The 27,264-nt window shown below is 44.5% G+C and overlaps 1 protein-coding gene across 4 annotated transcripts in view; it reads right to left on the reverse strand.

The window, feature by feature from the left end:
* Positions 1–27,264, reverse strand: part of AGAP1 (ArfGAP with GTPase domain, ankyrin repeat and PH domain 1) — a 1,778,872-nt gene that overhangs the window by 170,835 nt on the left and 1,580,773 nt on the right. The gene's annotated exons all lie outside the window — the stretch shown is intronic.

The following is a 27,264-nucleotide window of genomic DNA, read 5'->3' on the forward strand; positions in this document are numbered from 1 at the left end:
AGTCAAAAGGGAAAAGTGTGTTTTTGGAGTTTCATCTGTACCCTACTTGGGATTTATTCTTTCATCTCAAGGAATTCAAATGGACCAAAAGAAGGTCGATGCCATCCTACAATGGCCAGCTCCTTCATCTGTTAAGGAAATACAGCGATTCCTGGGCTTGGCAATTTTTTACAGGCGATTTATACCAGGGTTCTCGAACATCGTTCTACCCATTACCAGTTTACTAAAGAAGTCAGCCACGCCTTTTTTCTGGGACACTCAGGCTGAAGAAAGTTTTCAACTCTTGAAGAAAAGTTTCTGTAGTGCTCCCATCCTACGTCAGCCAGATCAAAGGAAACCTTTTATCCTTGAGACCGATGCTTCAGCTGCAGCCATAGGAGCAGTTTTATTACAGGAACACGACAATACAGAAAATCCAATAGCCTATTTATCAAAGACTCTTACAACAAGTCAACAGAATTATTCTGTTATTGAAAGAGAACTATTAGCCATGAAAAAGGCTTGCGAAGTTTGGAGACATCTTCTACAAGGGAGTTGCCACCCCTTCACAATTAGAACTGATCACAAAAATGTACATGTGTTACAGTCAATGCATTGCATAAACTCCAGACAAGCAAGATGGGCACATTTCTTTTCACAATACGATTTCCAGATTACTTACATCCCCGGAAGTCAGAATACCTTGGCTGATGCTCTATGCAGAAAGACACTTGCCTCCCAGACAGCCCCTTCCTACCCTGAAAAACTGTTCCCAAGGAATCAAATACTGGCTACCATCACCTCATTTTTCCAACAGATTAGAGAAGCTGCTTCCTCTCAACCAGAGCCCCATGGCATGACTGAACGTGATGGCCTGTTCTTCAAAGATAAAACGATATGGGTACCATCCAAGACCCTCCAGAAAGACATCTTGTCTTGGTGCCATGATCACAAAACAGCAGGCAATAGAGGGCAAGCCAGCACCTTAGACTTGATAAGAAGAGCCTTCCTTTGGCAGGGTTTGTCTGAGGATGTTAAACGGTATGTCAGGATCTGCAAAGTCTGTTGTCAGAGCAAAAACAGTACTATGAGGCCCCTTGGATTGTTACAACAAGACACCATTCCTGATCGCCCGTGGAGTCATATATCCACAGATTTCATTGTGGACTTACCACCCTCACAGGGACACACATGTATAATGGTGACTATCGATTCTCTCACCAAGATGGCCCATTTTTCTCTGCTCCCAGGTCTCCCAACTGCTGACAGCATGGCATTGGTTTTCATAAAAGACATTTTTAGACTCCATGGTCTCCCAGACAAAATCATATCTGACCGGGGGAGTCAATATGTCTCTAAATTCTGGAAATCGCTTTGTGCTGCTCTTAACATTCAGCGTGCCTTATCGTCTGGATTTCATCCCCACACGAATGGCCAGACAGAACGCTTGAATGCCACCTTGGAACAATACTTACGCAGTTACACGAACTTAGAACAAGACAACTGGGTGGAATGTTTGCCAACGGCAGAATTCGCCTATAACAATGCCAGCCATTCAGCAAGTGGGATGTCTCCTTTCTACTGTTCATATGGTTTTCATCCCCGAGCCATTATTCCTCTCTCGCCCTTTCAACGTACCGTTCCGGCGGTTGCTGAAACACTGTCCAGGTTAAAAAATACTCAAGAAAAAGCAAAGTTAAACCTGAATGACAGTTTACAAGTCTATAAGAAACGGGCCGATCGACACCGGCAGGTGGTTCCTGATTGGAAAGTTGGCTCTAAAGTGTGGTTATCCACTAAATACCTCCCAAGATGGTCTCGTCCGTCTAAACTCTCCCCTCGGTTCATTGGACCTTATCCTATCACTGAGAAAATCAATCCAGTGGCATTTCGTCTAAAATTACCACATGCATTGAGACGGATCCACCGGGTGTTTCATGCTTCACTTCTTAAGAGTGCCGATCAGTCTCACAAGGCTCGATCTTTACCTATTTTTTCTCACTCCCCTGATTCATCTGAATACGAGGTTTCCCAGTTGTTGGATTCTAGGTATCGCAAAGGGCACCTGCAATACCTGGTCCATTGGAAGGGTTTTTCTCATACGGAGGACTCTTGGGAACCTCGTTCACATATCCATGCCCCAATACTTCTAAGAAAGTTTCATCGATTACATCCTGGTAAACCGGGGGGTCTGGGTCTTGGAAGGGGGCATACTGTCATGCCACGCATTCCTACCTGGTGTCTGTGGCCCCGATTCCGATTACGCACTTCCTAATTCCTGTCACGTCTTTCACGTCACGCCCACTTAACGGTCTAGTCTTTTTCCGTTTAAGTGAACGTGGCGTTATTTAAGCCGCACCCTATCTTCCTTCTGTGCGTTGCAACCCTTTCCGGTCAGCTGTGCTTTCTTTTGCTGCCGTGGTTTGCTATACGCTGTATTCTGGCTCCGCTGAGCTTTCCTCGCTCTACTCCTCCTCGTCCTTTCGGGTTCCGTTTCCCTGGACCTTTTGCTCTCTATTTTTCTTCTTATTCTTTGGTTTATAAACCACCTTGTTTGCTTGCAGTTTTTCCGCTTATTTTGTTGTGGGGGTTATTGCATTTCCTACACTTCCCGTTTCCTGTTATTCCTTCCTCGCTTTCTATTACTGAGATTTGCTGATTTCCGCTGAGCTCAACTGCTACATCCTACATCAGTATTCCCACCTGCCATTGTGATTTCCCGGGGTTTTTGCCTACACTTGGCTTTTTTCCCCTTTCCGGTCTCTCCCGGGAGGGGGTCACGGTCAGGGCGTTTCTATCGTTCTCACTATGGCTTCTTCTCGTGGGAGATATCCGCAACAAAGAAAAAAAGAAAAGGACTACAGAGCGCATCAAACTCTCAGATTTATTGAAGAGGACTCTGATTCAACAGGTGAGGAGGAAGCAGGGATATTGACACCGAGATTGCTGACACCATGACCCTGTGCTCCAACAGCATTGTGACTGAGAGACCCAGCAACATTTTCATGCAAAAAATAAAGAATGTGAACAGAACAAACTTCAATGAAATGAAGGACTTATTTTTGCACCAGGCATGGAAATAGGCAAAATGTATCAGATAGGATTATAAAGTTGAGGGACTACTGGATAGTGGTGGCCAAATCCCTGATCAAAGCATGCCGTTGAATCCCACCATACAGCATCCAGAGCGAGCCCCGTCCCTTCTCCAGGAGAAAGGGGAATCCCAATAGAGAAGGATTAAACAGTAGATTCCATTCTAGATCCACTGCCAAAAATGTTAGGAGAGGAAACCATGGCATCCTTGTCAATCACTGCGATCTACCAATACCACTAGCATCCCATCCCACCTGATCTTCGGGAGTACTGATGGAATGGATGGAAACTAGGAAAGCATACAACATTCTATTGGGACATCCGAGTGACAGGGCAGCCACTCCCCAAGTTAACAGAACTGGGTTATGGAATAGACACTGGGCACATATGTGTAGAAGAACGTGGGTAACTGAGCGTGTAATGGAGGGTTTTGTGCACACAAATACTGCGTTACAAGTTCAATCGCTAATTTATGTAGCATCTTTAGAGTAGTATTCCGGTCAAGTTGGAAATGAGGGATAGCCACATTGACTAAAGGGTAAATATAATTTCATTCCCAATTGTAAGTCAGGGAGTTCAGTAATGGAGACTTTGTATCCAACGTCTGTTCATGTAAGTCACTGTACCCCTGTGGACCTTTTGGTCCACCATCAGTGCAGCCATTCAGAAATTATGCAAAGGAGAACAGGGTCCAGGGCAAAGTAGCTAATTTCTTTACAGTTGGAGGAGTGATGACACAGAGTACACTACTATGTAGTGCACTTGGGAGCTTTAACACCATCGCACCCTGGACCCTGACTGATGAAATCAGTTGATGCCACTAATAGGGAGTATTGGGACCGCAGGCAATCCTTCAAAAGAGGTTCATCCGCCAGGGAAGCCTTGATGACAAGTGGGCCGGATACATGGCCAAATGACAAAAAGCACATGGCACATGTAGTAAAAGTTCAAACTTACTTAAATAAGAAGTGGGCCGAATAAATGCTTGGAAGGTCTGCAGCAGGGATCTGCAACCTTTGGCTCTGCAGATGTTTTAGACAAAAACCTCCATCAAGCAGAGCAATCACAATTGATGGTCATGGATCATGGGCACCATAGTCCAAAACTTCTAGAGAGCCACAGGTTGCAGGTCCACGGACTAAGGATTTAGTTACAATGACATTGGAACTTACTCTCTGGGAATGCTTTAAGTTAACAATGCTAGGAGGGGTCAAATAGTAAGGGATCAAAATCTCTAATAAGGCAGGTCTGCTTTCTAGGAAACCTGAAGCCATATCCTTCCTCCCATCATGCTCCAGGGATTTTTCATTTGGGTTGCCGAAGGGAAGGGATAAATGCTTATGGGAATGCCGGGGCAGTTCGACAGGCTACTGTGAAGCGATTTTGTGGGTCAGTGTAATCACTTAGTGCACTGTGCTGAACCAAGGTCACTAGTCTACAAGCACCATTTGCCAAAAATGTTACCAAAATAACACCCTAAATAGTACCAAAAACCTGTTCCAGTAAAGTAGCAAACTTCAAATTTTTAAAATGAGCCACTTGGGGCCCGACGCTACATTTTGTGCCAGACAAAATTTAGAATGTGCTTGATCTAGCATATGGGTTGTCGCTCTCCAACTAAGTATGGTGCTCCCCTAAGGAATTGGTCTAAGTAAAAGTGTACTGTGGAGCAGGGGTGTTTTCTGGGTTTTTGCCAGTGGGTCCTGATTGGATTGTGGGTATATCATTAGAGAGATGCTTTGCGCTGGATGTTATGTTATTAAAGCACTAATACTTTGTCCGCCCCTACTGTAGTACCTTCTTCCCATTCAATCCCCTTTCTCATTCCCACAAATTCTTTGGGACTATAAAATCTTTCAAGTTTTTGTTGCTTGCCCGAATCAGGAGCGTGATGATCTCCCATCTATTTGTTTATATAGTGCACAAAACCCAGAAGTATCTAGGCGCTTATACTTAAGAGATTGGTTACAGTGCTTCACGTTACAGAAAGGAAGCTCAGGAAGTGATTACATCATAGAGAAACATACAGAGGTCATTACATCACAAGCAATGTGCAAGAAGAGTTCAAGGCGAGTAAATTCTTGGAGCCTGTCCCCATGTTGCAGGGCAGCTGCGACACAGAGATGCAAATATCAATCAGAAGGGCACATTCAAGGAGTCTAACCCCATGTTGCAGGGTGGCTGCGACACAGAGATGCAAAAGTCAATCAGATGGATACCTTAGAGTGCCCTGATAGTGGACAGGGAGCAGACAGGGGCCTTCGTTGTGAGCCTTAGGTGAGGGGGCCTGCTAAAGCCTGCCTGTCCCCGAAAACAAAGGCAGCTATGACCAATCACGTGCCAGTGTGCATGCAGGAAAGGCAGACCAAAAGCTTTCCTGCTAGGTTAAGGAGGCGGACATGATGGAAATGTGGCGAGGCAGGCAAAGCACAGCAGAAACAGGCTTACTGAAAAGAAAAGATGATTGAAATGCCTCACAGGAGGGAGCTCAAGGGGCACAGTGTAAGTGCAGCAAAAGCTGATAAAGTCAGCAGAAAAACAATGATCTCTTTCATTTTGCAAAGCAATTTAAAATTGATGGTTGATTTACATCATCGGGCAGTGCTCCTACCTTGAGCAGGCATGGACCCCAGGCCGGCACGACCTCCAGGCGTGCAGATGGTAAGGCCAGGTGGGGAAGTGTTTACTGTGCATTTCTTATGCATGGGAACGTTCCCTGGTATGTGTAGTTTGCATCTCGCTTATATTGCTGCATTTATCATTATTGCAAGATCTATTTAAAGTACTATATTGCACTCTCACCACATTTTCCTTTTCCTCCTTATTCCTACAATGTACCCATGTCGTTACATGGAAAGTAGTATTCTGGTTGTGTTGTGTGCACATTGCACATGAAGACACATTCCCCACTCGTTGCCAGTCGACATCACTAACCTTTGCAATGGGTTATTTAGCTGGCTGACTTTAAACCGAATGACTCCTTCAGTTTCTATCTGGCATTGTCTCTTCCTATTGGGACTTCATTCTCTTATGGATCTTCACTGCCCCGCTTTACACTGCATCCTCATCTGCACCTCTATTCAGTATCCTTTCTTTGATGGCTTTATTCCGAGGAGGGAAACCAAAGTAATTCTTTGGTTTCAGATTATCACATGGCAGTTTGGACACTTGAGATATTTAACTCTCCTTTGGACACTTATATTGCCATTTTATTGGCATATAACAGTCAAGAACACTCAGTGCAACAAAAATCCAACGTGTGCCCTTTGACGGCACGCCCACCTCTTCATTGAGGGAGTGGGGGGCAGCAGGGGCAAGGGGGCACAGGGAAAGCTGGGGGACAGCTCATGCTAGCCGAGTGCAATGAGGAAGTTCTTCACTGCCAGATGTGGGGGCTGCGGGCCTCGTTAGGGCCACTTTTAATGGTTAGGGGCTTCTTTCAGTATGTGCCGCACAGTACACAACTGCAAGTGATCCCTGCTCTCCTCCAGCTTTTTCCACTGTCTGGTCTCGAGGGGAGAGCCCATAAAAGGCGGATTTTCAGGAGGGGTACTGTTGGAGCAGTGTTGGGGGTTGATGTACCTGTGAAGGAGGGTAGCAAAAGTAAGGGAGGTTGTTTGAGGCCATTGCAGTGAGAATGTATGGCATACAGTAAATGTATTTGTGGCAGACATATATTTGCTCAGTCCTCGATAAAAAAATTCTGTTAAAATGGTCAAATACATGTGTCCAGAGCTGCAGTTCCCGTAAGGCTGAGATTTGTTTGTGGTGTGCCTGCAAATGCAAACATAGCTTTAAAACAAGAGCAGCGTCAGATATTCCCAACATGTTCATTGCCATTTGAGACGTGCCATGAACAAGAAATAGAAACCTAGTGTACACATCAGAATTAAGTAAATAAATTGCTACTACCCCTGATGAGTGAAATAATGTATACCTGGACAAAAAGGAGCATACCGATCGAGCCCTTTGGGTATATAAGTGCAATAGAGTGAAACATGATGACACGTGGCACACATTGATCTGCTCAATTGGGTTTTACAGTGTTATGGTTTGGACATGAAATAAGTCGACAACAGTTTGGTGATGAAGGCATCAGACAGTTAACCAATAGGCGCCCCCAATAGCTGGACAACTGAACGGCACAAGGAAACACAATCTGGTGTCACAAAGGTAAGTTACGAAGCAGGGAGGGGTGATTGGAAACCCCTCTGCACAGAGACAGTTGAGCAACACAGAGTGCAATGTGTAACGCAGACAGCAAATCAACACAATGTTAAATTATGATGCAGTGATGTCCCAAGAACGCTGTGATGATTTTAATGAGGCAAAACGGAAGGACCAGTTATACTTTGATTATGCTTGAAACCAACCTAGATTTGTTAATCCAGTAGGATTCTGGGGGATTAATTCTAGAGAAAAATATAGAGCTATGTGCTATACCCCTCGAGCTTATTGTGCTTAAAACGTGTAAAGACGCTGCCGATCAACTACAAGCAAAGCACAGATGCAGGTGTCGTTGCACTTTTTTGAGAACAAATAGAATCTGGGGGCACTTTCTAGAGGTTCTTTAAACCTCACTCAATATGGCTGCTAAATCTGGCAAGGTTTGGATTCTTCATTCTATTCCAAAATGGGAAACGTGTGAGCAACTACAGAACTGGGGTGAGGGGTCCCATACAGTCTTTCAATATGGCCTTATGGTACCAGACTACTACTGGTCTGATGGGTTTCCTATTCCAGGAATCATGACACTTCTGTGCCTTCCGCACACAGAATCATACAGAAGGGTGTCAACAATGGTTCCCCTATGTGTTCATCTGGGTTGGACATTCTGAAAGGATCCCTCCGTGTTAGAGTTCTTCCTGGTCTGGGTGAGGAGAGTGATCTATGGCCAATACAGTGACCTTCGCACTTCACCTTCCTTTTGTGCAAACTTCAGTCCTGCAGTGAATGTAGAAATAATATTGCACCAGGACCCAGTATATCATAGAACAGAGTGGGCCTTCTTTTGTTGAGGTGTGCTTGGGTGCAGATTTAAGGGGAACCTGGGATGATTTTCCATTGTGGAATCCTAGCATGCAAAGATTTCCTCAAACTAGTTTCGTCTGCAGGCATGGATGGCCACGTGGACGACCAGCGGATGGTCTTTAACCCCCAACTGAAACGAGAAAAAAGATCTGTGTTCTTTAGTTTGGTATATAACACAGGCAAGTCACCTATCTCTCAGCTGGGGGACTAACAATGGGGCACAATTTCAGATCTATCCCCTTCCTAAATGCTGGAGGTAGTAATCCACTTGTTCCCAGAATTGAAGCAGGGTTTGGGGACCGGGCATTCACATTCTCTGAAACATTTGGGTGGGGCTCCAAATCTGAGGACCCCAGTTGAAAACTTACCACTGAACACACCCTTTGCCTTTACTCGCAAGTGAAATTGGCCTACGGGCTAACTCAACAACCAGCCAGGCTTTGCTGCCCCCTATGAATGGTCCACGCGCACTGCTGCTTCTTCGAATTGGAGGCCTTTCTTCCTCAGTCCTGGCATGCAATCACCTAAGATGTCTTGTAATCTACTGTCAAGGAAGAAAAATCTATGAATGGATCCCACCTGTTAAGCTCACTTCGGTCCAATTGTCCTTTCCGTCCAGCTCTCCACTGTCCTGGGATGCCATCCATTCAGTACTTTCCTGGTCAAGGGATCTTTTCAGTCAAGCTCTTCATTTGGTCCTGTGAGGAACTCGGGAGGCTCGAGACACTAGCCCACAGTGTGATGGCTGAGACCAGACCAAGAAGGTGAAAAGAGAGCTTGCTGAGAGCTATACCTCGGACACCAGACCGAGATCTAAGTGTTTGATGTGAGTTTATTTATTTTTTCATTTGTAGAGCGCAAATAACCCATGGGCACAGAACATTTTACAAGTTGAGAGGAGAGGGAGAGAGGACGATTCAGGTTACACAAAGAGCCACGTTTTCAAGTGTTTTCTGAAAGCCCAGTATGATGGTTCCGCACAGGTACACCTAAGATACTGGTTGAGACCAGACCAAGAAGACCACAGAGTTTTCCTACCGCTATTCTTCAGATACCACTGAGATCTATGCATCAGACACTGGGGAAGGCCAGACATGCAGAGACCCCCCTCATATTGGGTGAGACCAGGCAAAGGAGACCAGAGAACTTGCTGGGAGGTAATACCTCAGACAATGGGTGAGACCAGCAGGAAGTACTTGCTGTTAGGAGTGTTAGTAAGTAAGCAGGGCGATATATGCCTATGGACCAGTTTAGTCGAAATGTGACCTAGATACTATATCCCTATGGTTGAAGTTGCTGTGAAGCATATTGAGGGCTAGAATTCTGAGACTGTGTAGATTAGTCCCAGTGTTGCCAAAATTAGGCCCAAACGAATGTGTGTTAACCCATGAAGACACTTTTAGGAGAGCAATCCTTATTTCTAGTTTGTTGCCCTGGGAACCCATAGGCCTAATTCACCCACATCCTGATAAAGTCAATAAAGGTGCTGAAATATACTTATTATTTGTGTGTGATCGGCCACTATGCCACAAAAGTCATTGAAGTTACCCTGCACTACAATCCACTAGGGAACAATGTTTAATCCCATACCCTCTGCCTAATGGGGCTAGAAATGCTGCATCGTACCTAGGGGGCTTAGTCTTCTGCCATCATGGAATGCAAGTGATGCCTTCTCTTTCCCTGAGATTGTGCAACTGCTACTTCCTTTATGTCGGTTTGTGAGAGATAGCTCCCTCCTAAAGGGATGCAACTGCTCCTCTGCCCACGCCACTGTTCTGTGAAGTGGCCAGTACTGCTTTACTGCTCTAGCACTAGGAATGCTGCCATCATTCTTGGGCCAGCAAGTGCTTCCTCCCTACATTTGCGTGGTTAGTGCTACTTTAAATCATTTCCATTAACTATAAGTGCCACCTCTGTTTCAGGGATTGGTAATGCAACCCATCTACCCTGGGACGTCTAGACCAGCAGAGATGCCACCCTCTCTTGGGGTGCTACCTATGGTGAGTCAGAAGGAGAACACAGACTCTCGGGTGGCATTTTCAGGATGGTTTATTAAAGTAAGAATTGTAAGGCCTAATTTTCCCCATCACTATGGGTGTTCCCTACCTATCTTACTACCTAAGGTGCTCGCTCATCAGTCGTGAATGTCCAAATAAACAAATTGTCCAAACGGCCCTACCACTTCTGCAAACTAACTTAAATCAGGAGAGTGACTACCTTTTACTGAAGGTACTTCTGGTCCCAGTACCTGTGTTCATTGTTAGTATACGATTCGAAAATAGTCTTTGGGTCTTGTAAATCTCGCTGTGTACATAGTACTGTGTAAAATGTTGTGCTTTTCTTGTGTTTTTTTTCCATGTGTTATTTGATATACGCTGATTGTATTGGGATTTGTTATGGATGTTGTGTAAATAAAGTTTAAAAAAAAAAAGAAAATAGTCTTTGGTGACTTCGTAAATAAGTCTCTTCAGTTCATTAACAGCATTATCAAATCTTCCTTTCTCTTTGCTAACCCTTTTTGCGACTTTCACATAGGATCTGTAACTCTTGGTGTTGCTGTTAGAACACCTTGTTAAAGTATTCTTGTTCTGGTGATTTTCTCCTCCTTGACAGGTATACAGCCCCTTCAGTTGGGCTACTTCTCTTGCCATATATTCCAATTGTCCATCTCTCAGACTCTGGCTCACACTTGGTTCTTTCTTTCTCTTCATACTCATTCACATTCTAGTATCAATACAATTGAAGTTCATTTGTTTCCAAATGCACTGTGTTTCACATTCGTCACTGTGCTTCCAGTTACCTTAATTTCGAATGGGGACGTCCTTGGGAGCTTCATCGGTCGGGCACCTCTCCTCGGATCATCGACCGATGCTTGCTTTATTACGCTGGTGTTTCTCTCTACGCCTTTAATCATAGTGTCCCGGTGTTTCACGGCATGACCAGACATCTATGAGCTCGCTTTTACTGGTGTTCCTGGTGATCATTTTTGGTTGGAATGTGCACCACGATTGCTTATTTGTGGTCTTGCCATCACCCGTTTGTAAGCTCCTGCCTTGCTGGCTTCTCTCTGTTCGGCTTCACAATGTCGCGGGCGTCCCTCACTGCATTCTCTGGCAAAATTGAAACTCGTGGGCTTCCGTCTTCCACAGCTGTGACGCAGCAGACGAGTTTCCCACACCTACGTACAAACTTATCTCTCTCTGCTTCTCGTTGCCTTCTCACTGAGGACTTCTTAATCAACCTCAGCGTCTCTGTTGAATGGACACTTATTTAAAGTTATATGTTCATCTGCTAATAGCGTTGGTTAGGTGCTTCTCCGTCCCACTCTTGATACTTCAAATCTTCTGATCCTTTTCAGCATCCTATGTAGACTACAATATGTCCAGCCTTAGGGAGTTTCTCGTGGGAACTGAGTCCTTGTCCCCAAAAGGGGGAGTCTATCCCAGTGAGGTCCCATTTGCCTCTACCCCTAAGGAGGGTATTGTAGAGCGGGCTCACCTCCATAGCCTCACATAGGGGTGGGGGCTCCCCCTTGGGGAGAAGAGACAAATTCCCTTGTTTCATCACATACCTCTCTAATCAAATGCTGCTCGGCAACAGACTCTTGTCCTGTTCCCCATTACTTGGCACACCCCATGAGTAGGGAGGAAAAGGGATGGGAAATTAGTAAAGCCTTCTTCTGAGGCTACAGGCAAGTTGCCTCGCTTCACAGGTTGCAAGTGTGACTTTTTGTTTGCAGAGCTTAGAGTGAATCCTCCTTTCCCAGGGTCTGGGGGAGCTGGTTACCCAAAAGGGTTGTAAGGGAAGTCCTGTGAAGACAAAATAAATTGTCATCTGTGTATGCCAGCATGGTTCACATTGTATCAAGTAACTGTGAGTGAAACTCCTAAACACAGCGTGATCCATTTGCATTACATTTCATTTATAAATGCTATCCAACTTCCTGCTGTAAAGAAGGAAGCTGCAGTTCAGGTCATGTTTCTTTACATGTTTTATTGTGCTGCTGGTAACTATAGTGAATTTATTGGAGCAAAATTGTTATAATTAAGACAGTGTGTAATTTAGTATGACAATAATAACTGCAAATTCCATCTAAATAAGCACCAATATCAATTTTGTGCTGTAACAAAACAGGAAAACCTGGGGATTTGAAGCTAGTATGAATGCACGACCTGTACGTTCCCTACATTTTCCAAGTAGCAAAACAGGTCACAGCTGAATAAAATTCTAGCTGCTGGAGGGAAGGTTTCACACCCAATCAGCTTCTGGTGTGTTATCAATGAAATAAAGCCACTGAGTGTTGGCTGAAAGGTTTAACGAGTGAGAGTAACACTCGATCTTGGCAGCAGTTAGAGTTACTAATGACATTGTAAAGTTGCCTCATTTAAATAGGGCTACACCGGTCATTTGCTAAATGTACGAATTGAATGAGTTATGATGACATTGTGATTACAGCAGTATTTCGTACCTGTAAATCTATTGATATGATGCAATATTTTTTGTCAGGAGTAGTGTGCGACTGGCTGGCTTATCTCAGAACATCTCACTTTCCTACTCTAAAGAGGGCACTCTCGGGCCAGGAGTGGGTTGAAGCAGCAGTGTTCCTGGTCAACCAGGACCTATAAGAAAAATTCATTCAGAGCTGGAACAGCCGCATCTGAACTGGGTGCAGGCATATTTTTCTACACTTTGGTTACGTTTTTAAAAAGACAATGCTGATCTAACGATCACTGAGAACTGAAATCCAGTCAGTCTTCGTGTCCGACACAGTCATGTCCTCCCAAGGCCTTCTAGAATCTGAAGAATTCTAAGCAATACCTTGGAAAAGATTTATTCGCGCAACGTTTTGTAGTGCTATCCACCTGAAGGCCATTCAAGATGATGTGCCTTTGAAGTCTTCTTTCTGCAGATGATTGTGGTGTTTCTTTTTAGTGCTTAGTACCTGAGGAAATCTCTCATACTGGCTGTAACCTAAAGTACAATTCACCCACATAGGACACCTTGTCTTTGAGGCGAGGAACGTACTGGCGGGATGCCCTAGAGCATTTGAAAATTGGTGCTGCATAGTGTATAGTAGACACATTTGTGTTCCTTATCCCTCTGAGACCAAGGGGCTGAAACACGTGCCATTTGGATTGAGGAGTGTTGTGTCCCAAAGAAGATCCATACAGCCTTGCAAATGGCCCATACGTCTTTTTGTGTGAAGATTACTTTGGACCCAGTAGTAGAGGCAGCTTTTGGGTTGGTGGAGCAGATAATAGGGTGCAAGCGGGAGGCTGGTGGGCACAAAGGGCACGGGGGGGGGGGCGACAGTTGCCCCCCTGCACTACTCCTGGCTCTGCCACTGTTTGGACAATTGACTGAGATGCTGCTGAATCACAGCAAAGTCCCACCAAAGGCCCTGTGAACTGAAAGATGAGAAACATGCTTTTCCACTGTCACTGTGAAACTATAATATTCTTAACTGAGGGTACTCTGATTTGGTCGTCATAGAAAGGTGACCAGTGGTCGAAATAGAACTTCACTATTAATGCCTATAAAATCCGTAATCTCCAGATTTAGTAGAGATTGGTTAGTGACCTAGAATACAGGAATGCACAGGCGAAGCTATGCACAACTACAATTGCATTCCAGGAACAAGATTGTGCTTTATTTTTATTGTAATCTCAGTAGAATTTAAAACCAGTTGCAGCTTTACTATTTCATCAATCTTTTGTCTAGCCACAGGTTTAATAAAGTGTATTTGGTCATATTTCCCTATGAATAAATGGTTACATATATTTTTATGATAACATGCTAAAAATCTATTAATTTACTCAGCCAGCACATCCACTCTCTACAAAGTGTAGCCTGAGCGTTTAGTGTTGCTACCAAAAGATGACCTAAGTGATCTCATAAACCCCTTATTTGACAGCAGATTAATAGATGTGTATGCTGGGGCACCAGTGGGCTTGAGGACGGCTATCGTTGGACCTCCCTAGGGCTTACAGACCAACTACCAGTATCAGAAGTCCTCCCCATATGCCTCAGGAAGTGTTAGTGGGGAGATCCTTCTCAAGGGTTGCAAGCGTTATCTACCTTGAATGGTGCACTGCGTGCTAATTTTTCTCTCTTGAGTGGAGTACTGCATTGGTTTTGTGGACTGTGATTACTACCGGTCTGTTACTGTAAAGTGCAATTATCTTCCTTTGGGCTGTACTGCATCGGTAGGGATGGTGATACTATCTTTTATTGGGCTGTGAGTGCAGCCACCTTTTTCTATAGAGATTCTTCAGGGGCTGCGAACAAGTCCTTCCTTCTCATATGCTTTGAGTGCTGCTGCTCTCCTTAGGGTATGTGAACGAGTGTTGCCTTTGTTCGCAGGAGCTGTGAATTCTACCTACAGCCTCAGGGCTCTGAGTGCAATCTCCCTACGGAGGGGAGATATCTGCGCCTCCCTCTCCTGCAAGACCTAGTTTAGTGGGTAGCATGGGTTCTTTAGTTTGCACCGATTATGGGTGTGGTTACCAGTCATTTGGTCAAAAAAAAAAAGGTCGACAGGACAAATGGTCGACACCATTTGGTCGAAAGCCAAATGGTCAAATTTTTGTTTTTGCATTTTCACTTTTTTTTTTGGGGGGGGGGTCCCCCCAACCCCCTTTTTTTCTAAAAACCTTTTTCCCCTAAACGAAAACCTAAAATATATATATATATAAATTTTAAAAAAAATTCGACCATTTGGCTTTCGACCAAATGGTGTCGACCATTTGTCCTGTCGACCTTTTTTTTTCGACCAAATGACTGGACAGCTATGGGTGTGTCTTGAGGTTGGCAGGTCCTATTGTGTGGGAGCGAGGGGCCAATGGGCCCCTCCCTACCATCACTTCTCATTACAAAACTCGGACCAAGTGCCTCTAGTGGTGGGTACACCCCTCGCCCTTATGCAATGTAACTTTGGGTTACATTCGTGTAGATGGGACCACCAAGCAGGACACAGGGCGTCCATTTTTTTTGTACCCCCTTTCGACTCCATCTTGGTAACCAGGCCTCACTGCGATAGTACAAAATGCATCTCTCCCTTGTGCCCGCCACAGTAGCTCGGAGCTCATGGCCCCCACCCTCGTCCCCACTCCAACTGGAAAACTCTGCAGCTCCATTCTCACGCTGAAGCCGGAGCTGCTTGCAACAAATAATAAATGTAACACATCCCTTTTCCTCTGAAATCACTGTCCTGCCTGTGAACCAACATGAGCCAAGCACATAGCTCGTCCATCTCCACAAAAGTGTCCTTGCCCTCTTACCCTCTCCAGTTGAAACTTATTGCCATTCTAACCCTGTGTCCTCGCAAGGCATTCCTTTCATGTGCCAGACTGCCAACCATGCTATGAAGCCCACCCAACAGACCCCCCAAATAACATTAGACCCCTGCTGCAGTATATCGTGCCCAATACTAACAAGTGCCACATACCTGAGATTCTTGTGAGACTAACCCTATAGTTCAATGACAGTATTATAGTGGTCAAGGCCCATAAACCTGTGACCTGTTTACCCCAAATGTTGTAGATGATATAAACTCTTGAGTCATTTGTACAATGACATGATACACTACTGAGGGTCTTTTGATCAACTATTATTTAGTGCATGCATTACTCAGAATGTATTTTCTTAGCTTAGATAGTGACCACCGTGTTTCACAGCGACCTGACCTTCACCCATCCGGAGCACAGATGTCTGACGTCAATCCTCCCGCCAACCAAGCAACCAACCCGGAGGAAGAGATGATGCAGAAACCTAAGACACCACCCTGGCTGACCAATCAAATTCCAACATAGCATCATATGTTAAAAGATGTTGATGTACTATATAAATGTGTTGTAACCTTGATGTGGTTAGAGCGCTCTCAGAGATCTAGATAAACTTTTCCTTGAACCCTCGTAGCCTGCTCTTTTGTGCCTTATTCCCTGTCCAGGGAGTGTCTGTTTTATTCATTTTACACGTGTAAGACAGGGAGGGCACAAACACTATATTGTGTGTGTTTAAATGGTGAAGTTACCAGTATTAGCTTGGGGTGGTGGTGTTGTGCTGACAAAAGTCTTGAACATGAAAATAAAATCTTTACTGATGTGTGCAGATATGAGGCACCTGTTGCCCAAACTAAAATGGCGGGCCGGCATGTTGGAACTCAAAGTTGGGAGCGGGTGTGAAACTCACCTTTAAGGCTTCACGCTCTGGGTCACCAACTGCCTTCCAATGCACGTCCTGAGAAGTAGCACGACTGTCAAGAAAACATGTCTGCAGCGGATGAATCATTCCCACAGATCTGGGAGTGAGGATGCAGGTCAGGACAGAGTGTGCTGATCTCTGGGGATTCGGCGCTGAGGGAGCAGACACTGCACTCGGGGGTACACGTGAACTATTAGTCTGCCATGTGCAGTGGCATGCCACATGTTAAAAAGACACTCCCACACACCCAAACCAGCCTTCACTGAGAGCCCGAGAGAGTGTATGCCTTTTGGTAGGGAATAGTTTCTCTGTGCATCTAGAGGAAAGCTTCCTTGCAAAGCCGCAATCAAAACAGGTTAAGGAACTCACTGCACTTGGGACTACTGTGTAGGGCAGGGATCTTCAACCTTTGGGTCACCAGATGTTATTGAATTCTGATCACTCACATCAGACCCTGACCGCATAATCAATACAGGAGCATGGGAATCATAGTTCCAAAGCATTGTAGAAATATTTAAAGGTAAAAAAAAAATGACATGTTGGGGTACAGGCAGAAGGCAGGTAGTTAAGACAGGCAGTAGGCTCAGTGGTGTAAAACCTCACTAGAAGTTACAAATAGATATTCATAAAGGAATCATTCCCAGGTAAGTGACTGAGCATCAATTCCGAAGGAATCTTGACGGAGCAGAAGAGAGGAAAACTAAGTTAAAGTCATTAGAAAATTGAGAACGCCTCTAATCAATTGGGCAGATGTTTACAGGTAATGGAGTAAGGGAAAGTGGTGGAGGCAGGGCATGTGGCTTTCAGAACAAGAGAAATCAGTCAATTTAGCAAGCTTTTCCCAACGTGCCTTTAAACACCCGGTGAAGAGTAGCACATATCATTGTGTGTTATTGTAACCACTTCAACTTTCCCCCAGAACCAAGAGGTTGGAGTTTATGTGGTCTGAAAGTGCTCACGGTCACAGGATGGCCAGCAGGGCCTGTGGAATCCTGAGAAACAGCACACCCTGACTGATTCAAGTGTAATTCCAAAAGAGATTGTGCGCTTAGAATGCTGTTTCCCTATTTAACTGGCCAACAAATGGGTAAATAGCTGCCTGGGGCTTAGTGTTAAGCTTTCAAATTAGTACTTTCTAGTGGGATGCCTGGTGGTTTATTGGTGAGGTGGCTCTGTACTGTGGGGAGAGTTGCCTGGCAGTAAGTGACAGCATGATGTCTCCATGCAGGCTGGAAGGGGGTAGTGATTTCCCAGTGACTGCATGATTGACAGATAACTGAGCCATTGACTGAAAGCTCTTTTTCAGGTGAGTGATGTTTAAAACGGGATCTCGGTCAGAGAGGAAACCTGCTTAGGATTTCCTCAGATTCTCCCCTCTAGTGTGGAGGGGAGAATCCAATCACAAGACAGGAAACCTGCATTGTTTCGGTAAGGACATAATGACAGAGGCCACTGGCGAAGGGCTAGTTCATGCAGTTGATCATTAAGTATTGATGAGAGAGTGACTGACAAGTAGTAGGTAAGTAGCAAAACACATTTGAAATATTTGAGTGGTAAAAGATCTTAGGGGAAGGCAGAAACCCTGTAAGAAGGGGAGATCTGCCAAACTTCGCCCTGAGGAGTATGATGGTGAGGTAAAGGGCAGTAAAGGTTATTTATTTAATTTCTATTTATAAAGCACACAACTGCCCTAGGGCATCATGGCAATGTTACAGTATATTCACTTAGGTGCAGGTTCCATTCTACATACATACAGTCATACTTTCAGTAAATGACGTTACAGTACAAGGTATAGAGTACAGTGGTACGCAATAGTGGCAGGGGAGTCGTCTACTTAAAGAGTATGGTCTTTAGGTTCTTTCAGAAGACCATGAGGGAAGTTTCTTTCCTCAGTTTGAGTGGTAGGGAATTCCAAGATTTTGGTGCTAGCACTTCAAAACTGGAGCCTCCTGCTTTGGCTCTGTTAAAGACTGGAATCCTGAGTTGGTGTGAGTATAAGTCACGTTTGGGTCTGAGAGTGGGTGCTTGGTGTATTCTTTGGGAAAGATAGGTGGGTGCTGACTGTGATATGCATTTGTGTGTGATTGTGAGTGCCTTCAACAGAATTCGCTCTTTGATGGGGAGCCAGTGGGCGTCTTGTCTTGCCTGAGAGATATGCTCTCTCTTGGGGATGCTGAGGGCGGCTCTAAGGGCAGTTAGTGGAAGCTGGTCACCTAGTTAAGGTGCTCATTAACAGGTATTCCCTTGTGAGGGGGGGAGAGGGTAGTCACAAAGGTATCAAATTCTGAAGCCGTCAGAGGTCTCTAAGTAACACCTTATTTCAATTTGTGAGGGTTAAAATGTACTCCTGCTAGCTAGGCCGTCGCATGAAAGAAGCCCTACAGGTAGTCCACATTTACCAGAACAGAAAACATGGGTCCCGTGCCAAATTACAAATACGAAGGATAAGTTATTGGAAGCTGCATTAAGCTGAGATACTTCGGTCATGGGTTGAGGCCGTGGGAAGTCCAAAGTATGAAGGATCAATGTACGTTCCTGATCAATTTTATAATCAGTACAGTGAAAAGGTTCACATGCTAGTGTGCCATACCCATATTCTATTACAGGGCCTTTATTCTTTGGATCCAACCTTCTGTTGTAAAGAAGTTGCTGGCTTTTATCTATATCTGTTAAATTGTGAAGAGATTATGGCAAACACAATAAAAACACCATACACATCTATAGAAAACAAGAGAACGCTTTTTAGCTCTACTGTTTTCGCTTGGCTTCCCTCCAATCACTTTGTCTCAGTAATTGGTTGTCGCGTCTTAAAAGAGTATGGCGGTAAAAAAGCCAAAGACTGCTTATTCTAGTAGCTTTCACAATACTCCATTAAAGACAAGCGCCAAATTATTGATCATCATCACTATTTATTTTCCATAGAAAGGTCCCCTTTAGATGACACGTGTTTCAGCCATAGGCCTTTTTCAAATCAGGGCAAGGTCATTTGTCCCATTAACATTTTGCCATAAATCCTCTACGGTTTCGTTCACTCTATCATGATGGGTTAAATCCCAGTTCATTCGGAATGCTCTGTCCTCCGCGTTGGCTCTCTTCGGGTGGACCCAAATAGTAATGATGATCAATAATTTGGCGCTTGTCTTTAATGGAGTATCGTGAAAGCTACCATACACATCTAGGTTGTTAGGATATACCATTACTGCGCATACCAAAATGCTGAATTTCAATAGCCTCATTTTGCTGCATATATATGTGTTGGGGAGGTTGGGTAAAGTTAATAATAAATGAGGGGAACTGAAGGGGCAGACAATTCCTCCATGTATATATGCGGCAAAATGGGGTTAAAAAAAGTGTATTTTCATATGCGCTGTAAAAAAGGCGCAGTGATCACACAGATCCGGCTGTTAATAGGTTTTATATGAGAGAATCACTGCATCGCTTAAGTATGCATTTAGGTCGTATTGCCCTTTGTTTAAAAGGGGAAGGCACTTTCCAATAATATCATGAAGGACAAAGCATCTGAGGTTTGCCATCTGGCAGAAGTACTGGTCCATGGGCTAAGCCCAAATCCCGATCCGGTGTGGTGTGGTTTCAAGTAGAGCAAGTGCTCGGGATAACGTCCAGCCCAAGTCTGCCAGGAACAGATGCGGCCAGGGGTTGCATGAGCACTGCACTTCTCAGGTGGTGGGAGTGTGGCTTCCATGGTCAGGCCCTGTGGGTGCTACCTCCCTATTAAATAGACACGTACAATGTGTGGCAGTGGATCCATAAGTCTAGATCTGTGTGCACCTCCTTTTCCAGGGAGTAATTAAAGGATGCTTTCCTGGACTAACGATCCCCCGGTTTGGAAACGGGAAGTCAATACTGCTTTAGCAGCAGTCAGCTTTAATTTGTCAACGTGCACCCACAGTTTGACTCGTGCGAAGCCGACAGTGTGATATAATGGGGCAAGACCAATGCTCGCCACTCGATTCCTACCCGAATCGGGGGTTTGCAAAGAGTCCAGGGTCCGCAGGCCAGCTCTCTCACTTTATCTTCTCCGCTTTCTCAAACAATATTACTTGTGCAGATTTGTGAATTGAGATTGTACTTCCTCCAAACCGAGGGAAACGCCAAGTTGCTTGGCTGTAATGTTGTTTACAACCAGGTGAATAATTTTTTTTAAGATCGCACTTTTTGAAATAGAGAAAGTTCACTCCTCAAAATACGTAAATGATACTAATGAGACAATGACAAACTTAAGAGCAGCCATCACATTAAAGTGGGGGAGGAGATGCCAAGCCTTCCTCGTATACATCTGCTCAGAAAGAAACCCCCAAGAATGCAAGGAACTAACTAGGGATTGCTGCTGGGGATGCATCTGTACAGGGGAGCAGCCAGTGGCCGGTGTTGCCATAGAAAGGTTAACTAGCCTTATACTCTTGGCATTTACTGGTTTTGGGATTGCAACAGCAGATAACATAAAATAAATAGTTGGGGAGGGCCAGGATTCAACCTTTCAATTCTCTAAAACATTCCTATTCTTTGATATAATAAGTTTAGTGACTTTACTTACGAACAAGGTCGGAAAACAAGCAACTCGTACCTAACATTACACTAGAAAAGGAAGTGAGACATGGCGAAGGCTGGAGTCTACCACGCTAGGTCACGTTTGGCTCATTATAAAGTTGCTAGGCCAGAAAGGAAATATGGGCTAGGCCTGACTGAAGAAAGCAAACACAAAACCATTGCAAGAGTCAATCATGTCCATAGATGCCACACCCGTATTCAGCAAGTCGTCTGGCTCAGTTTAAAGACATGCATGACAGGGAATCCAGCCAAGGATTTCCAATGGACAGGAAGAGGCAGATTTTAAGGCATTCACAGGCACTCTACATCGGAGCATGGGGATCAGCGATCTTGTCCTACGCTGGTTCAAGTCCTACCTCACCAGCAGTTTGTTCAGATGGATTCCTCCAGATCGCCAATGCTACCCGTCACATGTCGAGTCCCGCAGGGTTCCATCCTCTCCCCAGTGATCTTCAATCTATACATGAGACGCTCCGAGCTAGCCTAGCCACACACAACATCCACATCTACAAATACACCACACAGCTATACCTCAAGATCGACTCCATCATGGACATCCAAAGGCCCAAATTGTGCCTCTCACTGATCCAGTCGTGGATGTCCAGTCCACACTTCAAGCTCAACCCCTCCAAGACCGAATTCCTACTCACCTACACCACCGAACACCCAGATACAAAGACTTGGCTATCAACCATAAACCCTGAGGGTTTCACACCCAAGCTCACCACCTGCGCCAAGTCTCTCAGGTTCCACATCAGGTTCCACATCAACAAACACCTCCCCTTCAAGACACACATAGCTAAGAAAACTCACGACAACTTGATATCAGCTCTCCCTCCTTCAAAAAGTCAAGCCCTTCCTCCCACAGGGCAGCTTAAGATCCACCTTTCAAGCACTGATCCTAACCCACCTGGATGGGGGCAATACGCCCCTCAAAGGCTTCCCTTGCGCCCCTGTGAAGTGTCCTACATGTGGCCTTATGCCTCATCAAGGGTTACACAGATACGATCAGATCAAACTGGCCCTCATCAACCTTCACCAACTCCGACTGGGTTTATGGTCTTTTCATCGAAAAAGATCCATTGAAGCAAATGCATCAAAAATAATTGCATAGAAATGCTATCTTTTACATTAAAAGTACATATCCATTGAATATAGGAATGGGCAAGTTTCGATGGATATGTACTTTTAAATGTAAAAGATAGCATTTCAATGAATTTATTTTCCACGTTAAAAGGTTACATGGAGCTGTCTGAAATTTTGCTGAAATTTTGGCACTGGCCAGCTCCTTGTAACATATTTTAATGTTTATTGTATATTGGCGCGGGGGGGGGGACTTCTGCCCCCCCAGCCCCCACGCACCCCCCACACACACCCCCCCTTAACCCCAACTCAAACCCTAACTATCCATCAAAATTATCCATCAAAATATATTCAATGAATATGCTTTTCGATGGAAAAGCAATTCATTGAATACATTTCCGATGGAAATGTATTCGATGAATACATTTCCGATGGAAAGTCCAGATACCCTCCAACTGCACACACAAATTACCTTCAAGCCTTGCTGCATCATGCAGTTGTCATCAAGTCACCCAGCTACCTCACAGAGAAACTAGGAAACTCTGGCAGACAGCGCACCATCAGAAGACAGGACACGTGCCAACTTGAAATCTGCTGTTGCAACAAGGACCAGAAAGAAAGCCCTCGTCGTCTACGCCCAACGGCGATGGAACCAGCTCCCTGTCAGCATCAGACTTGCCCCCACGCTCCTACAATTCAGGTAAGAACTCAAGGCCCCATTTTCAAGAAGTCTCTCCTCCTTAACACCTAGGGACCATCACATCACCCCCCAGGCCACCTTACTCCCTAGAGGATGTTCGCCTCTCTCCTCCCTGCCACCCTGTACAGCTGCACCCCACCCCTCTCCTGTGCCAACTGTATCCTGCCCCCGCTGGATATCTGCTAAGTTACCTCTGAAAAGCACTCTGTTATGCATTTGTACTGTTGTATACCTCTGTAAAGCACTCTGTTGTGTATCTGTATTGTTGGATACCTCTGTAGACCGCTCCATTGTGTCTCAAAGCTAGGCCCGGCTCAATAAATACCATAATAATAAAGAGCTGCAGGCATTGCTGGTGTGATACAGGCCCAGGCAGCAACCATTTGAAATGTTCAACCCCATCAGGGGATACATGATAGACGTCACATTAATTCAATAGAAAATAGGGTTGGAATGTTCCCAGAGCAGAATCTGTGACAACGTGTATGACACACATGCCAACTTCAAGTGTGCTTAGGATTTTGTGGAAACATAGTATTTTATTTGAAGTCCGTGGGCATGAGCTGCAAAGTGCAGCCACCATTGTGGCAATGATGTAGGAGCTGCAACAATGCTAGATGTTCGGCTAGTCACTAGTGTGAGGGATCAGTAATGCAAGGCGGACAACTGGTTGTAGCATTCTCAAGATAAGACATTTTATTAAAGGAGAAGTGTGCAAATAAAGCCTTGCTTGCCCCACTGTATCAAGGAATTCCCTACCTATTCTAAAGGCTAAGGGAACAACTCCCAGCATAGGTAAATTGGCCATCATACTAAACAAAATGTTTTAAAGAATATAATTAAACAACATAAGATGGCGAATAAGAATTAAACAATATCGGGATGACCTTCACCTGACTTGGGAGAGGCAACTTCCGAAATGTTCAAAGGAAAAGAAACTCGAACCATTTCTTGTCAGTTTTAAAGTTAAAAATAAGTTCAAACAAAAATCCACTGGTAATTATCTGGTTTCTGTTGAAAAGATCCCCTTCCAATTTCACCCAAGAAAATAGCACAAATTGGCAATCCTGGATCTCTTCTCTCCAAGATTATTTGCCACAGTTCAAAGAATAGGTATAAAGCCTTCTGCTACAACTTTACAATTGGTTTGGACCTCTGTAGCACATTTGATATAATGGCCAGGATGCTTCTCTTTCAGTTGCTGTTTCTCTCTTAATAACCCCTCTTCTACTAGTATATCACTACGCCAAACCACTTCAATGGGACATCCACTGACTGTATTATACATCACCACTGTTCAGGTACTTCTGCTTCAGTTTTATATTTTAGAGGTGTTAGGCATATGATGACAAAATAGTTTGACCTCTACAGGTAGGCAAGGCGCTCTTCTTTTCTATGCTCCAAAAAGGGCAGCCTCTTTCGCCTGTCTTACCGTCACAAATATAACCTGCCTCTGCCCTAAAACTCACTTCCTCTCAGCTTCAGCAGTCATCAGCATTACAGGTTATTTCCTTAATCTACTTTCCAAGCACCCAGCTCCCTTCCACCGCTTCACTCACACCTTTTTGCTTCCAGCAACAAATCTAAATCTGTAGTGCCACTCTTTCAGCTTCAGGTAACAATGTCACACTTGCACCAGGGGTCACTGGACCTTTGAGACCTTTGCAAGTTAGCTGGATGGTTTTAAACAGTACTCGTTTCACTATGGAGAGGGGCCGTCTCTTGGCTTGGGTAACGCTTGTTCTCCTCGTCAATATAACTTTTGGGATTAAAGAATGATTGTTCAGGATTCAACAAGGTTCAGTCTTCAAAGCGAAAACAGAATTAGGCACACATGACCCCTCTTTAATACAGATTTTTAACCTTAAACTGTTGCAAGCAATTGTATTCCCTTAATATCACGAAGAGGATTACAGATGTCTCTATGGAAACACAATTGGCAACAGGCGAACTTCCTTTGATGCTGTATTCACTTGTAAATCTTGTGAAAAGCCAAGAGTCCCTTTTCAATTAAGGACACACGACCACTCCTGCAACAGTGAAAATGCTCAACAATGGATGTAATGTTCTTTACTCCTTAAGCAATCACTACGGCTTTCACAATTTGTGCACATGCTACATTACAGTTGTGAGAACGGGTCTTCAAACAACTAACAGTTTATACTCGCTTTTAAGTATATGCGACTCACTTTAGAACTGGTTACAGTTACTGACAAGACTTGCTGAGTGAAGCTGGATGCTGAGCTACACTCGCCGGCTCCAGGAACACTGTGGTTGCGAGTTGCTTCACTCTCCCGATTTCCTCAACTTCTACTACTGCTTTGGGCTCCCTTGGGACCCACACCCTCCTGCAGCATGGGCGTCTCCAGTCCGGCAACGATAAGTGGGAGTTTCCTTTCCTCCCTAGTGCCTCGGCTTGTCTTCTGCTTCTGCCTTAGGGCTTCTTAGGCACGGTCACAGCTCTGCAATAACAGCAACTTGGCGCACATGGGGAAACCATTACTCTCAGCACATCTTACTCGGTGCAGTGACTGCTATACAGGTTTTGAGTACACAGGAACCTCTCAGAACTTGCAGGTGAAATCTCCTGGCTCCACGTTTTGGCGTCCCTTCTGTGCTCCCACTTCCTCATTAATTGCAAGCTTTGTGCTTCTCCTCTGCTACTACTACTGCCAGCCCCAGCTCCTTTATTGCCTCACAGGTTTGGCAATTGGCTTCAGTTGTTAGCCATCAGCCTCAATTGCCTGACTTCTAAAATGACTATTATGCTTAATTGCCTGACTACACCTACATGCTTCTTTAGTGCTCTTCGTCTCAGTCCCACTAGGATTCTGGGACATGTAGTTTGTTTCATCAAAGTCAGGTTTTTCTACTTCTCAATTATTTTTAAGGGTAGATTTAATTCCCCTAGTAATTTTAACAGATGGACTATGATGTTTAACCTGTATAGAGGAAGATGGTTTAAAGGAGACAACACCACCCTTTGTAGTGTACCCTTGGATTTGGGGTGGACATTTAATTTTAGAAACCAAAAAGAGTATTTCTTTTGGTATAGTATGCTTTGTTGCTACAACATCAGGTTTAATAGTCGGTGAGAGTCATTAAAATGGCAATAAGCCATATCCTCTTTTGGTATAGTGTTCAGAGTCTCCCTGTCAGAAGAAAAATACTGTATCTGGTCCTACGGAATCTCCAAACTACCTTGGCCCTGTCTACACCCAGGTGACCCCCCCCCCACTGCATTACCCATCTCCCCCGGGGTTAGGATCAGAAAGCTTCTGCCTTCCCCAGGCCACCTGGAAGGATACTTCAGGCTGGGTTTCAGTGGGGGATCCGCAGGATTCTACACACTAGCTAGCAGGATTCCCAGTACTGGGTCACTTCTAAAATCCACAGGAATCTGTTTATATTCTGGATTCAGCTGCAGGTAACCTCGAAAAGGAACATTGGCTATTTCAGAATAGAATCAAAACAGGGTGATAGTGCAAGTACCCCAAAAAGGACAGACGCAAGTCCTGTGAAGTGCGGGCATGAGAAATTATTGCTCACACACTGTGCATATGTTGAATGCAGTACTGACCGACCGCAGGAAACATAGAAAATAGAAATTACATACTTGGGGATCCCAGTATACTTTATTTCTGATTTATATGGCATCAGGTGCAGTACTCTAGTCCTTGCTCTTCTTCCTTCACACCTGATTGGCAATGGTCTACCCTTTAGGCAGGCAAAGAAGAGAGCAGATTTAAGAGTAAGAACATTATGTTGCTATATAGACATAAAAATACCAAAGCAAGACTTAAAACCTCAACATATTTTGCTGATGTAGACCAACAATAGTACAATGGGGTAATCTCTTCCAAATCCAAAGGAAAAAAAGAATTAGGGGTGCAATACACTGACTGTGAAGGTGCAGGAAATTTCAGATTATCACAGGGCCACTGAGGTTTTGGCAGAGAAACCAAACCGTTGGTCTTTTCACAAGGAATAGGGTTAACAAGGGCAGTAACTCATGTTTAAATCTCTGACACACACATTGCAGCTTAGGTGGTACACACTCCCAAGGACCCTACACCACCACCCCCCCCACTGTTCCCTAACCCATTCAAAGCCAACAATGATGGTATCCGTTTCACAAAAAGCATAACGCACAGCTAGTCGATGTGCAAGCTTCACTCAACAAAAAGAGCGAAGAAAATATGAGAGAGTACAAATGCTTATGTTGTTCATATTAGATAATTCACCAGCGAAGAGTTTAACAACATTGCCCATGCAAGGCCAACCAAAAATATTGTCAATTGTGGCTTTACAATAGTGATTTATAGAGAAGCAGACAAATGTCCATTGAGCACAGTTCATAAAAAGATTTCAATCTGGATAACCAGAAGACTTCCAGTTACAAAGGCTACGAAAAGTATACTACGGTGTTGGGCATGCAGCATAGAAGAACTGAGGTATCAGTAGAGTCTGTATAAACATTACCGCCCCAATAAGAATTGTGCTCGCAGGAAAATAACCCACTGATCTCCTGAGTGGATCCGATCTATGAAGTGAAAAAAACGGTTTACTTTTGAAAGGGTGATCAGTTTGGGATTGAGCTCCTCGTG

Source organism: Ambystoma mexicanum, chromosome 9 (genome assembly GCF_040938575.1).
Source record: "Ambystoma mexicanum isolate Mex_15411 chromosome 9, UKY_AmexF1_1, whole genome shotgun sequence".
Classification (NCBI taxonomy): Eukaryota; Metazoa; Chordata; class Amphibia; order Caudata; family Ambystomatidae; genus Ambystoma; species Ambystoma mexicanum.